Here is a 15,334-nt window from a genome sequence, read left to right as displayed (position 1 = left end):
AGCTAGATGCCCTCGCGCAGGAATTTCAAACAACCCACAATGCTCACGTGAAACGTGACATCGCGCGTGGAATGAAAGTGATTAAAACATGCCACGTACTGTGAATTAAAGGTCGCCGTATGTCTCAAATGAGTTCACTTTATAAAGTTATTCCTTTGCCTTAAATAAAAAAAAAAGATGGAAGAATTTTAAGCGGGATTCGAACCCACGACCCTTCGGTTGCAAGTTAGACGCTCCTGGCAAGTCCACGCGAGGCACGCTTGCACGGCAAGGCGATGCAAACGAGGCCCGTTAACACTATCACGTTCCACTTTTAAAGGCGAATCTTAAGCGTCTTCCAAGGTGCTTTTGGTTAAGTAAAACGAAGCAGTATTTCACGTTCTACTCGACATGGCAGCTACTTAATTGGACACTCTCTGATGATTTGCGTGCGTAATTGTCATAGTTCCGCTGCACGCTCCTGTGTAACTTGTTTTTATCCCGCCCACAAACACATAAAAGTAATGTTCATCACGTAAAAAAAGGGGCAATAACAGAATTCGATATGTTTGAGAAGTTATATATGTGAGGAACATATAGTTATTTAAATTCGCTTCAAATTCTGAAATGTGTGTAAGGCTGTCCCAAATCACTTACAACATACCTGCGAAGGATAGAAACGCCGGAAAAGGTCGGCACAGGGGGGGGCGGGGGGGGGGGGGGGGGGGGCGTTGCTTTAGGGTGGTCGGCCCCTTATTTATGCAGTTACTAATTAAATGCATTTTTATAATGATCAATCGAAATGATTTGGTTCGACGGCACACAACGTGAACGATCGTTCAACTTCAAGATGATGGAGACACACCACATACCTTTACGGTCGTTCAGACACTTTTTACTCTATCTAGCTTCGCAGTTCTTGAAATTCCGACCGGCAAATGTTACGCCGGCCGTCTTGTTTACGTCAGTCGTACGCCGGAAACACGAGCCGCCACGGATTTACACGTTGCAGAATGTTTCACATGTTTGCTAGAAGATGGCGCTACCGTTAAGCATGATCATCATCATCATCGTTTACACGGTCGCGTCACTTTCACGATTCGCTAAAGTATGTCAAATTTGACGTACGGTTTCACGGAAGGGACCTGCTGTACCATTCGTGATTTCGGAACCGTGTGCTTGAAAAACGACTCGCTAAAACTCCCTAATGATTGGTTCAGCGATGATGGAACAAGTACAGAAACATAACGAATACCATGACGGTGCGCTTTTGATGCTCTCTGATTGGTCACATCAGCTCGTAGGGTCGGCTGTGTCTGGACTTAAGGTGAAACGAAGTATAGTGACTTCCTCAAAATAAATCGATTTGACGCAGTGAGTCACGTGACGTTACTTGACAGAATGCATTGACACCATGACGTCACGTAAAAGTGTGACACATGGTTAATATTAGTGACAATACAAAAGCGCTACGAAAACCTACAATTTAATATACATCGCAATTATGTATATGACGATTTGATCAATAGATGGAAATAAAGCTGCTAGATTTTTATTTCCATATATTCATTTTGTGATACTAACAAAAAACAATTACCCTGAACCGTTTTGAACCGGTTACCATTATACTTTTCTTTCAGTTCGGTTCCGGTTCAGTTCCAAGATGGCGGCGAAGATTTCGGTTCGGTTCAGTTCCGGTTCGGCCAAAAATAACGGTTCGGTTCCGGTTTTCGGTTCGGTTCGGTTCCGGTTCGACACCCTGGCAGGCCGTCTTAACACCTTAGTCAAAAATTCCACGACGCCGATGATAACTCCCAAAGGGAGAACCAGCATTTGAAAGCCTTTTGACTGGCAACAAGAAAAACACTGTCACCACACCTATGGTGGCACGACCTAAAGAAGGCGGTTAGGAGACTGGACATTGCAATGACTTTTTTCACTGTCTTAGATATTGCAGACTCATTCACTAAGAGCCCCTTCTTTGATCTAGGCTCATCGGCCCATCACAAATGAAGGGCTCACATCGAAGATTGAGATATAAAAATTGTAGGGAACCCTCAGAAGTGGCCTCAGACTTAAACTTTAGTCCCTGAGAACAATCCGTAAGCACATATAACAACGAGGCAACCACATTTTCAATGTCTGTGTTCTCGTTGCCTTTCAGCACAATCAGGTAGTCATCAACATACCTCAAGACTTTGACCACCCGATCGTTAAGCCGTGCAGCAATTGCCCTATTACACTTAGCCAAATAAATGCCACTGAGAATGGGAGCAACGTTCGACCCAATGCATATACCGCTCTTCTGCAAAAACATGTCGCCTTCAAATGTAACAAGGGTAGACGCGAGGTAAAAACGCAGTTGTTCAAGGAAAAAGTCATTCGCAATCCCACAGGAACTCGAGAAGGCCACAGCCCCGAACGTATGAGTGCGCTCCTCCACGGTATGTATGAGTTAATAATAGGGAATTGCATAATACAAATTTTCTACATTAAACGAAACCAGCTGACACGAGCCAGATTTATCTTCCCATAAATAATTGACCAACGTTTCCGGAGTTGCGAACAACAAAATGGTCATGAAGTATAAGTGACGACAAGTAGCGCTTCAGAAAGCTTGACAGATGCACCTGCCATTAACGTTTCTGAGTGACAATGGCTCTTAAAGGCATCAACACTTTGTGGGTCTTAACCGTGAAGAACGCCTCCAGACTAAGACCTTTCACTGCCCACACAGACTTGCTTAGCGAATCCAGCCCCATGTTGCAGTATATCTGCACAGCACTCTCCTTAACCCTTTTCAAATAATCCCTAAAACTGGCCTAAAATTCTTTAACATCGCCTCCCCGGCCTCTCAAAGAAGAACCCCTGAGGCGCACGACAAAACCCTCTTCTTTATCAGATACCAGAAACTTGCTCACATTTCTCCCAACCGCTTTTAAAAGCACTTCCGCACACTCCAGTAGGCAACGTTCCCTGCTTTCCATTTTTTTTTTTTTTTTTAGATACTAGTCACACCAGACCCAGCATCTCCGGTGGCCTGACCAACGTCTCAGTAGAAAACCTGGGACCTTTCTTTAAAATGCTCACGATCTTATAAGGAGCAGACGCGCCACCCAGGAACACAATGTTGCCCCCCCCCCCCTCCCCCACTCCCCTCCTGTGATGCTTGGATTTCTTTGGCAGCGAAGTACGCAGACACTCCCATAAAAATTCCGTCGCCATCGCCGACTTCATTCTACAGCGTCAAAGCTTCCTCGCCGCAACGCACTCTTCGTTCGAAGTCCAAAAGCACCAAACCCTTAGACCATCGTGAAGTAGCCTGAACTGTCGCCAAGCTTCGGATAGTGGAATCTTACACATGCGCCTGGCATGTCCAGATGACGGCCCCATCAAAATGAAAAGAGCAGCCACTTTACGCGGGAGGATACCTTGTCTCACGGCGTATCCGAAGTGTCTTACCTTGCACGTAGCCGCGGCAATGTTATTGATGTAGAAGTTTTAACAAATTCAATATTGTGATGATGTGACTCAGTGTGCAAATGGAGAAGTGCTAGTCAACCATGGATCGGCTCAGAAGGACAAGGAAGATGACGAAGAAGAGAAGAGATTTGTAGGGCGTGCACGGAGAGCGTGGAAAGGACTGGCCGGAAGAACGGGCTGGGGCGGAACGACACCATCGACCAGGGCAATCGGCGGTTCGCTTCTACTGTCTGACCGGCAGCCTGTTCCAGCGAGGGCAGCGCATAGAAACCTACGCTGCCCGGCTTCCTACTGCGCGAGCACTTGGTGCGGTGACTCTTGGGTCATCGACGGAAGCCAACCGCTCCCGCTCCTGACTGCCTGCCACAACCGTGGGCCGACAACGACAGCTCCAGACAAAAGACCCGCTGCTGCGCATGGTGATTCAAAGACATGGTGACTGTTGCGTTTTCCTTTCTTCCATTTTTTTAGCTAAGTTTTCTTTTTTTTTCTTTTAGTATAAGCATATGAACTCTTTGATTTTTTTTGTAAAGACATGTTTTAAGAAAAACGAAGGACATTATATCTTATCAATTATTAACCCCAAAGAACCTCGCAACAATTACTGGCGTCCGCGACAGGACAAGATATTCTATTCCCTCGTTTTCTACGTAACAATAATTAATCAGAATGGAGGTTAAAGAGTTAATGTCTTTGGGCGCTGAGTTGGAACTGGCGGGAGCGGAGTTGAGGTCTTGGGTGGATGAGGAGCGAGCACGCCAACGAGAAGAGAGGGTTGCTGAGAGGGAAGCACAGCGCCTCAAGGCCGAAAGTGAGCAACGCATTATTGAATTAAAGATTCGTCTTGCAGAGGCTAGCGCAACCGAGATAGGACGAACAGATGGCAGTGAAGGGTCACGTCGCGCATCTATATCGCTATCTCCTAGTCCACACAAGTTTATGCCTCCCTTCGATGACCAAAGGGACGATCTCGACTCGTATCTGAGGAGATTTGAGCGTGTAGCGCAGGGGCAAGATGGGCCGCAAGAGAAGTGGGCGACTGCTCTAAGCATGTGCCTGGTTGGCCCAGCTCTGGAGGTCATTGGTAGGATGTCGCCTGAAGACTCTTTTGATTATGATTAAGTGAAGAGGGCTTTGTTCCAACGGTTTCGTTACAAATATGACCATCAACCAACTCGCCCAACTTTACACATTGTTGACGAAATAAATTAGAAAATATTTGGTCACCGCGATGCGCCGAATATTTGGAAGCAATTCTTCAATTGATGAGACCAAGTATAGCCCTCCAGATTGTATTGCGGATTTAAGTACCTGCTTTGTTGTTAAAGGTTTGAGCAGTGTGTGTTTTCGCGTCGTGGAATCTGGGTAGCAGGCGTTCTCCCTGAAGAGGCCTCAAGCTTATATGCAGCCGCGTTATCAGTGCCTTCGTAATAAAATGAATTCGACAGAAACGTTTCCATGACAATCCATTGAAGTTGGTAAACTCAAGATTGCATGGCGGACAATTGCGTTTGCGGCTGGTGTTGCTGATAGAGCTTTTGTGAAGGTGGAGATATTTGTTAGGTATACATATAGCTTCGATTTTACACAAAGGGCAGTAGAAAGAGCCTACTTTCCCGAGAAAGACAAGACACATTTGAGGGCTCCAGTGGTTCTGTTTTTCTTCTCCTTCGTTGTTGACTTTTTATCGCATGCACCCAGTGAGATGAAAACTTTTATTGGAGCCTGATATTTTTTTTCAATTTTGGAATGGGAGTTGAGGGGTGTAATTGTGTATTGTTTAAGTATAGACAGCCGGTAGCAGGTCAGCATCAACGACCGTCTGGTGTTTCAGCTGCATATGAGAAATTTATGTAGTGCAGTACGAGTGATGGCCTTGGGTCCTTAACATGCCCCGCGCAATAGTGATACACGACCAGACGCCAGTTCAAAGGTCATCCCTGAGCTCCGCACCGCGACATGTAACTGATTACTTGTAATCAGCTACATGGTATTGTAACTTTTTAACGCTTCAATTACGTCTTCTGCGGTAACGTTCGCTGTAATTCATTTGCTATTGTCGGTTATCAATTCAAATAATGAATAATATGTTTAAGAAAGAGGTAAATTTATTGAGTTGATTATTCTTATGTAAAAATCGTTCTGTCTGCCCGTTCGTCACTCGTTTATAAAGCACCGGCGTTGTGCACTTTTTTTACCGCTGCAAAACTAAAAAGAAAAGCGAAGGCACCAGGAAGATTAGAATCTCCAGGCGCTCAGTGGCGCTTTGACTGTCGAGCTGTCGAGAGTGCCTCGTTTCCTGTGGGCGGGTTGTTACGATCCGGACTTGACGCGGCACAGACGACTACCTCACGTAGCCATGACAACCCTCCCCCCCCCCCCCCCCCCTTTTTTATCTTCAAAGAGTTGGAGCTGCTGTCGAAGCTTAACAAGATGTGAAGTACAAAAAAGAAACGAAATGTAACCACTTTGAACGTATGTAAATATTTTTTGATAAGAAGTTAGAAACGTAACTTGAAAAGGAAAAAAATTACCATCTGGTAATCGTTCAATTACTTTGTGATGATGTAATTGATTGCTCTAACCAGTTAGAGTTTTAAATGAATTAATTGTAATTGTAATTGGTTATTTTATTCAGTAACGCGTGCAAGTCTAGATGGAGGCGGCGCATTGTCAGAAACAAATTGACATGTAAAATCGTACTTCTTTATCATCGTGTTTTGATGTCGAGCAGATTGCATGAAACCGGACATAGATTTGTTCGATAAATTTAATCGCTGCTTGTGGTTGTACCAAGAAAAACAACTCGCCCGGCTATTTGTTTGTGAACATGAGTCTACTCCTAAACTACAAGGTGTTTAGGTTTTTAACACAATTTTGATTGCAAGGAGGTAACAGCTTGATGATCCCTAACTTAAACTGACCTAGGTTTGTGTTGTCCGCAAACCCCTTAACTCAGGAAGCGAAAAGTCGCGTTTGTATAACATGCGCAGCTAGGGTTTTCCAAGAAAGCTGTCTCTAATAACACATATGTGTCTGTGTGTATTCATGCATCGCAGTAATTGACCAAACGCGCGTTTAAAAAGGAAGCGAACTGGAATGCCATTTTAGGTTCCATAATTATTTTTTATTCGTGTTCATAGCGTTTGCTCAAGTCCGTCTGTCACAGATTTCTCAACGAGAAAATCGCAGCTTCCTCCGCTTAGAAAGTGTTACATCAGAGAAATATCTTTGCTTCAAGGGCAGCTTGCTCACAATTGCCGAGTTTTCTGCGTTGGCTAAAAAACGTTTCGGACCTAATCGGGCACCAGCAAGTACCTACTTAGGGGAACAGTCTGCTGTGATTGTGCTTTGTTTCAATCATAAAAGTCTACATTTACTTTTTAAAATATGTAAAGAAGCTTGAAACGTTTGCGAAATAAACCATGTTCATGTAATATATGTAAGACCTGTCATACGACTAGATGAGAAGATTGTATTAAGCAACATATTAATCAACAGACACATGAGGATACGTATAATAAATATTATTATCGCGATACCAGTCGACCACAGTCGTTTAGGACTGGCTGGCCTACCGGTTGAACGCGCATTACTTTGCCTCCTCTCTAAAGAGCTTCAGGTCTAACTTTGCCTTGAACCAAGAGCTTACTTTTTACGCATTTTACATTAATTATGGTGCAGTGGCCAGAGATTTGAGCTAAAATGTCCGAGTGGTTGTCAGGCTGGACAGACCAAAGGTTCTAACGGGTGGTGAGCAAAGCGTCAGAGCGACAATGACAGTCTTGAAAATTGTGAACGCATCTCTTGCCTGCGTTATCTCCTCAGCCTTGCGTGTTAAAAGCGCCCTGACACGGACACCATCGCGACCGTGGCGGTGCGTGCGTAGGTATCGTTCGCTGGCATGCGTCAACAATTTTAGACCCAGTCACTGCCGCTCTGACACTTTGCTCGCTGCCTGTTAGAGTGCGTTGTGTGTACTGCCTCACCAGAGCTCGCACATTTCAGCTGAAATCGTCGGTCAGCCTAGATTGACAAAATTATGACGCTGGTGCGTCCTTAAACAACTTATTCACATATTGTACTTTACTCCCCCAACAATAAAATACGGATGGCTGGACAAGCTTGACAAATACAAATTAAGATACATATAACTTTCACACGTCATCAACTCATCACGCAACATACCTATCATAAAAATTGTCCACTCGGCAACCTTCCCCGCAAAGCACTTTGTTATGTATGACAAAGGTGCTTAAATGAGATAAGGGGGGGGGGGGACGGGGGGGGATTGCTCGACCCTCATGGTGTTGCGAGACAGCGTCTGCAGCTCGCGTGGGCGTCATATATTCCGGACATTCTTAAGCACAACCCAAATGGAGCGAGAGGTTTTTGCACAGCTTGCAGGTATTTAAAGGGTCTCGTGCCTCAATAGTTTCAGCACTTCTGATCTATGTTCGACCGAAGGATCTAGACGAACGACGAGGTCAAAATGGTGTTTAGACGTTAAAAGGGAATTTGCGATGCTACACGTAAATTAAAAAAAAAAAAAAAACATTTGAGACGTTGAGCACAGTGTCACTTTGCAAGGAACCGTATTGTTTGTCTAGAACTAAATATTACATAAATATTTAAGTTCATTTTGCAAGGAGGCACACATGTTACTTTCTATCATATATGTTCGTTCGACTGACCTCCCCCACCTCTATTCCTCAAGAAATTCTTGGAGCGCAAATGGACAGTGGACGCAGGTTTACGCGAAGCCAAACTGCTTAGAAAACAAATAACAAGTTGTCAAACGATAAGTAGGTATGTCTACCTTTGAAACCTACTCATCTTCTCATGATGACCTATATATATTGTAGTCGAATCGCCGAGATAAATCCTCCTGCCAGAGATAAAAAGCGTGATTTATTTCGTTGATGCTTTCCAGGCCTCTTGTTTAGCAGACAAAATCAGCATAGAGGCGAGAGCGAACACAATATAAAACTTATTCCCTTGTACTCCACACCGATTGCACGTATTCACATAAAAAAATATAACTCATGTCCACATCAAAAATGTGCAAGCTGGAGTTGAGAATTGCCATCGGATGCGGAAGTATGTAGATTTAAGCGGGAGATTCAAAACAGGTGATTATTTAGCGTCATCACCGCTGACGTTGGTACAATCTAAGTAAATTTTATTTGTGAAAGTCTTTTTATAATATTTAAACCCAAAATGATTTTGTAAAACTTTAAAGTTCGTTTATGGTTTTAGTTTAACATTGTGGCATAAATGTCTCGCTCCAAAGGGACGAGTTTGGCCTTCCAGTGTCCTTTAACTCATGATCGGAAAGTATAAGGAAAATCTCAATCTAGGAGCAACTTTGGCAACATAAATAGGTCGACTTACCAATCTATGCCCTTTTTTAGCTCGATTCACACTGGGAATCAGTACGTCCAGGCTCCAGCCTTGCGAAGGACGACTCACCTGGAAAATAAAAATAAAAATAAAAATAAAACACTCATGTCAAACGAAAGAATAGTTCTATACTATGCTATTCCTATCCTATACGACCTTACTCAAAATAATTTAAAAAACATTGCTAAAGAAAACAGAAAAATAATACCTAATTTATATTATGTGGTAGTTATTAATCCAATCAACCACGAACATCCCTTTAGAAAGTACCCAACGACGAGCATGCTTAGTGCAACGATTCACGTAGTAAGAACCATTTGCAAGAAAAATATAAATCAGCAAGCTAAGATCTTCGTATTAGGATAGCATCAAACAAAAATGAAAATCCCATCCGTACCCTTAAATCGCTCTGGCCGCGATCGTTTGTTCTTTTTTTTTACTTGGACGATTTATGGAGTCGTAGCCCAAACGTTTGCTCATTTCCGCACCGGTACCACACATTTTTTGACGTTACCTTTCTTGTGTGTTCTTAAGAAAGACAATGGGGACACCAAGAAGCACGATGGATGACTGGATGTAAGGAGCGGAAGTCCCTACCCGGAAGAAGATACGGCAACCGCAAATAAAGAGGCTCCGATTTCTTGTAATTTGGAGGGCTGGGTTACTTTTCCCAACTCTTTCACCCTCTCTGTATCCTATACTACTCTTTTTTTTTGTTTGATTGGTTATTTGTATTGTTTTGCGATCATTAGAAAATAGTGTTTATCGGACTTCTTGTTTCTTTATAGTGATTTTCGCTGCTGTTTTCCCGCGCGTTTATGCTTGATATCTGGTATCGTTGGTGAGCTCTCTTCAAAACGGCTAGTAATCTAGGCGCTCTGTCCCTTTTGATCGTTTTTGGTATTAGGATCACAGAGTTGCAATTGTGTTTATTTATTTGTAACAATTTATTTCGAAAATATTCTTCTGACCGTTTCAAATTATGCAAAATATACTTGCAGGTGTTCCCATTGGCATACTCTGTCGACTTGTGACAGTCAACGCAAACACTGCAATGCTGTCCTGTGGACTTCTAAGCATTTTATACAGCTGCTGTTGGTGTTCAACGATGACGAATTTAGTGCGTTTCTTATCGTCAATAAAACATTTCCGAACTCACTTCGCTGAGAGCTTCTGTATACACAACTGCTTCTTAATTATTTAATTATAAACTTAACTCTTCTATTGCCATATGTGCTAAAATCATGTCATAAACACGATCAATTCATATCAAAAATAGCTAAAAAAAGACGGTACAAAAAGACGACGAAGCACACAGGACAAGCGTTAACTGGCAACTGGATGCTTCCGACTTTTCTATCGCCGTGCACGCGCGAAATCTCGTGTCAACAAAAGCACAGCGTACCGCCAAATCAGCAGATACAGCCCGCCCACCGCCTGTTGAAAACGATAGTGAGACAGCTACATCACTCCGTCGCACAATACGAATGAGAAAAGGAAAAAGCGCCGCGTTAATATTTACAAGCTAGATAGTGTTTATTCACTATATTAGTAGTTTTAGCTACTGCCTTTCAATTTTAAGAGAAAAACAAGCGATACCGGCGATCGCCTTTTCGTGCTAACCGTTTCGCGCGCTGTACGTAAAGTAACATACGGCAGACGGGACGTTGCCTAAAGGATGGACTTCGAGAACATACGGTTTCTCTTGGCAACAATTATGGCTCCCACCTGCCGGGGCATTGTAAACCTGGTGGTTGTTCCCCCACGCTGCACGCTGCGCATGTGGACGGACGCAACAAAGGAAGGATAGAAAGAGACTTGCTGGAGGCGGCAAATATATATGCTTCTGACAAAGACATTTGCATAAGCGTCGCATCGGAGTATATGCAACCGAAAAAAGTAGTCTTATTATCACTATCAAGCTGATAAATATTAACGCGGCGCTTTTTTTCTTTCTTCGCTCGGATTGTGCGGCGGGATGATGTAGCTTTTTTGCTGACTTTTTGAACAGGCAGTGGGCGGGCTGTATCTGCTGATTTGGCCGTACGCCATGTTTTTGTTGGGACCAGATTCCGCGCGCGAACGGCGATAACAATTTTGAAAGCATTCAATGAACTTTAGTTGCCAGTTAGCGCTTGTCCTGTGCGCTTCGTCTTTTTGTCCCGTCTGTTTTTGCGTTATTTTTAATATGAATGTTCTTTACCAACTTACCCAGCAGACCAAGCTTTTACAACACAATCAACAATTTTATGAACTGCCACTCTTTAAGGACTTCCTGAAATTGAGAACAAATTAGTCTCGAAATACCCACGCTATATATGGACACGCCACTCGATAACAGCCAAGTGAGACTGGCAGTTCTATCCCAACCTTTGTATTATAAACCCACAAATTTGTATTATGATTTCTGACGCTGAAACACTAACGTTGTTAAAACCTCCAGTACATAACTTCGAAATCGCGCCCATGTATTAGACATGTTTCGTCTGATAACCCTAAAACAAACATATGCGTCTTGCGGCGAAACCTGAAAATAATATTTATTTGCGAAAATAAAAATTAATCTCTCTATCCAAAGGCAGTCTTGTGTAAGTTACTTTTAAACAGTAATTCGTTACAGTTATAGTTACTGTCAGAAAAATGTAACGAAGTCACCGTTACAGTTACCGCATCAAAAGAGTAACTCGTTACAGTTACAGTTAATTTTAAAAAGTAACGACTTTACTTTTCAGTTACTTTTCTATAACACGAAAAATTTAGGAAATACTGGAAAACGCCCCTCACCAAGTTTTATTAAATAAAAGTAAAAAAGTACGCTTTTTACTTCATATTGTATCATACCAGCAGTTGCTTCTCGAAATTAGTGACTGAAAGTTTAACTCGTTTGACGGCGAACACGTCCTTGCCCTTGCTGAACGGACCCCGCGCAACCAGAGCAACGAGCAAACCCAGCGCAAACATCAGTAAATTTTGCGTCGACTGTTGACACCATGTCGGAGTGGCGCAAATCAAAATATCAAAATACGAAACATGCGCAGTGCGGAGCAGTGGCTCTAATCAAAATACGAGACATTCGCAGTGCCCTACGTGTGTATTGTTGTTTCACGGTTGATTCACCCGATTAAAAAGCGTTTGCGCAGAAAAAAGAGCAACCGCAGCATAGATAGTGCTTCAAGGCACTAAGATGTAAGTGTTCAGTCATAAAGTACACGCGTGCGTTAAGATAACTAGATTCTTTTTTCTCCACATCAACACGTGGCTATATTCGGGTTGTGACTCAAGAGAAAGAATGTATTCACAAGTTTGTGCATGGCCAACTTGACACTCGAAATGACGGAACGGAAAATTTGGAAAGTGCAAGAATAGCTGGATTGTACCCGTTCAATCATGTTATTCGTAAAAAAAACTGGAAAGTAACGACCAAAGTAACGTCGTTACTTTCATCGTTACCGGAGAAAAAATAATAGAACTAAAGTTACAAGTTACATTTTTAAAAAGTAACTTGTTACAGTTACAAGTTACTAAAAATAACGAAGTTACAGTAACGCGTTACTACCTGAGACTGCTAAAGCGACAAAGCTTCGCTCGTACTTTTGAAAGTGCGTCGGCCGAGAACCTTTTAGCGCATCCTAGTACTGATAAGTTTAATCAAATTATTAATAATAAAAAAATATTTTTCTTGAAGAGTAAAAGCTCCTAATGTGCTGATAGAATCTTTCATCAGTGAAAAGGTTTTAATTATAATATCCCGAAAAACATTAAAAAACACTATATTTTTTCTCACTTTGATTTAGGTATTGTAAATTTGTAATAGCTTACTCCCCGTTTTTGAGAGCACTGTAGACATGTAAAATGCCCGCCGATACACTCAGCGATATGAAAATTGAATGTTCATTTCTGATTTTCTAAATGGCCGGTCACAGAAAATATTTTTAAACTTGCCAAGAAAGTTTTGCTATGCTTATTTTTGGTTACCTGTGCATGTTCCATTATTTTTTGCTTGTTTTAGCAGAATGTGTCATCGTCCAATAAAATAACTGCTTATACCCAGCATTGTTCCTTCCTTCATATGTAGGTAAATTGTGTAGCGCTTTTAAGTGTTCACTTTTTCAACTTTCAAAAACATGACTGCGCAAGAGGTGAGACCTTAGAAAAACATTTGTAAGCCGGAGTCTTAGAAACCAACCCATTTCCAAGTATACTGCATGATCTCACAAGAATTTTGTAATGGTACAAGCTTTGCAAGCTAGGTTCCTACTCTGCATTTACAGATTTACAGAAGTCGTGAAAGAAAGGTGTGCAAAGGAACACTGTGTTAAATATATTTTATCGAGAAAATATATGCGCTAAATACTGCCAACTCCCGCCTGTTCTTAATCAAAGATTTGAAAACAAAGTATAATTCGGATCAACCAAACATATCGAAAGTGCTTCACCCCTCATGCAAACCGTTTTCCAAGCTCCCCCCCTTTAAAAAAAAATTCCCTTTTTTTGTTTATTGCGGATGTACAACATATATATAGTACATCTGCGTATAATGGTGAAGCCAAAATTAATAAAGTTGAATGCACCCCGCGTGTTTAAACTCCTTGGTGTCTACATATAACTATCAACAATTGTTTCTAACTTACGCCTTAAATAAGACCGGAATCTCAAGTTTAATATGATCTACAAAAAAAGATTGCACAAAAAAAAAAACTCAAATAAAAAAAAACTTTTTTTACGCCGAATTTAGAAGTCTGGCATGTTTGTGTTTAGTATCATTACTGTTACAACAATATTTGGTTTAGTTTCAAAATATTTTGTGTGAGGCATCCCTTCGGCGGAAACCATTACCGTATATAGACCCATTCCGAAGACGATTACTTTTCGCCGGATCCTGTGCATGCTTGTGTTCGCCGGACTTTGAAGCTTTGAACTGCTCCCCAACTCTCGTGAAAACCCGAAAATAAAGCAGCCAATAGAACAGCGACACATATATTTTATGGCCCGCTGTTTCGCGCTGCTTCGGGCTTGTGAGCAATTCTCGCCATCCAAGATTGCGTAGGGCTCGTACTTCAGTCAACAGTTTCGCCCCCCCCCCTTCATTTTTAGTTGAAAGCCTTCCCCCCCCCCTTCATTTTTAATTGAAAGCCATTAATCTTGAATTCTGGATGACTCTGACTGCAAGTACGTTTTTTTAGCATATTCTTCTACTGTCAGTTCTTTGAGAGGAAAAAGTTATTTCCCTTGAGGTTCATGTTACCTAGAATTTCAGTGGATACGCAAATATGAGGCAACTCCAACATATGGAGCTTACCCAAAATAGGCAAACACAAGCACACATGAACACACACACACATCAACGCACAGGCGCACACGCACGCACATACGTACAAACACGCATACACCCGCTTAGAGCGCACACACGCACAGGTGCAACGTCTTGATTTAGACGTAGTGCCATGTTAGCATGTTATCTTACCCTTCCTTTCTTAAGGCCAACAGTTTGAGTGGTCAAGACAGGCGGATAGCTTATTGGGTAAACTTGGGATGTAATATTTGTTGATGTAGTGGTTTGACACAAGCATACAGTGATAGAACTGTGGCATATCTCGACCTACATAATATTGCACGACAGGGACACTACTTTTGTTTTGATAGCTTCACAGTTCCAAATAGAAAATATTCGTGCTTTAACATCACACATTTTAATTCTAAGCACTCCACACATTGCACAAATATCTGCTTAAACAGGAGGAGAGTCACCCAAGCGCTCCTTGGCCTTCAGAGTTGCAGTATAATTTTCCAGAATCCTACAACACGGAAACGACGATTATTCATCCACTCGCGTCACGTAACCCACGGCTACCCAGGGACCGCCGCTATTTGGTTTCGTAATTTAATGTTATCCCAAAGTCATCACTGCTGAAAGATTTAATTCCAAACTACAACACTTTGATTACGGGGCTCGCGTTAGGAAATGCGTTTTATGATGTCTTGATATTTTGCACAGACAAACACAAAATCGTTTTCTCAGACACGAGAGCTAAAACAGAAAGCACCTACCAACGCAGACTCTAATCTCGAAGAACCGCTTACAGATATAGTGGTTCTGTGTCGGACAGCTAGTATTTTGGATATGTGATGCTGGCATAACTGAAACTTTAGCGTACATCCAGGAAGAAATAACAAACAAAAATGCGCCCACAGGAGGGGCAGCTAGATTGTCCACCGCCTTAGGCGCCGTCATCGATCTCCAGTTCGGTCCTGTAATTTCCAGACTGCAATGAGCCTCCAAAGATCATTGGAGTACGTCCAACTTTGGCAGATATATGTCCGTTTCCCTCGGGCGCTAAACAAATGATCACCTTTATTGAAAGACGACTGAAGTTTGGTTTCTGGAACACAATGAAACATAAAAAAAGAATCCAGAAAATCGGGAGCAAATGTCGCAGTTTTACTTTGCTTTATGTTTTTTTTTTTCGAG

This window comes from Ixodes scapularis, unplaced genomic scaffold, assembly GCF_016920785.2.
Source record: "Ixodes scapularis isolate PalLabHiFi unplaced genomic scaffold, ASM1692078v2 PGA_scaffold8__174_contigs__length_109621045, whole genome shotgun sequence".
Taxonomy (NCBI): domain Eukaryota; kingdom Metazoa; phylum Arthropoda; class Arachnida; order Ixodida; family Ixodidae; genus Ixodes; species Ixodes scapularis.
This window is presented reverse-complemented; position numbering follows the sequence as displayed.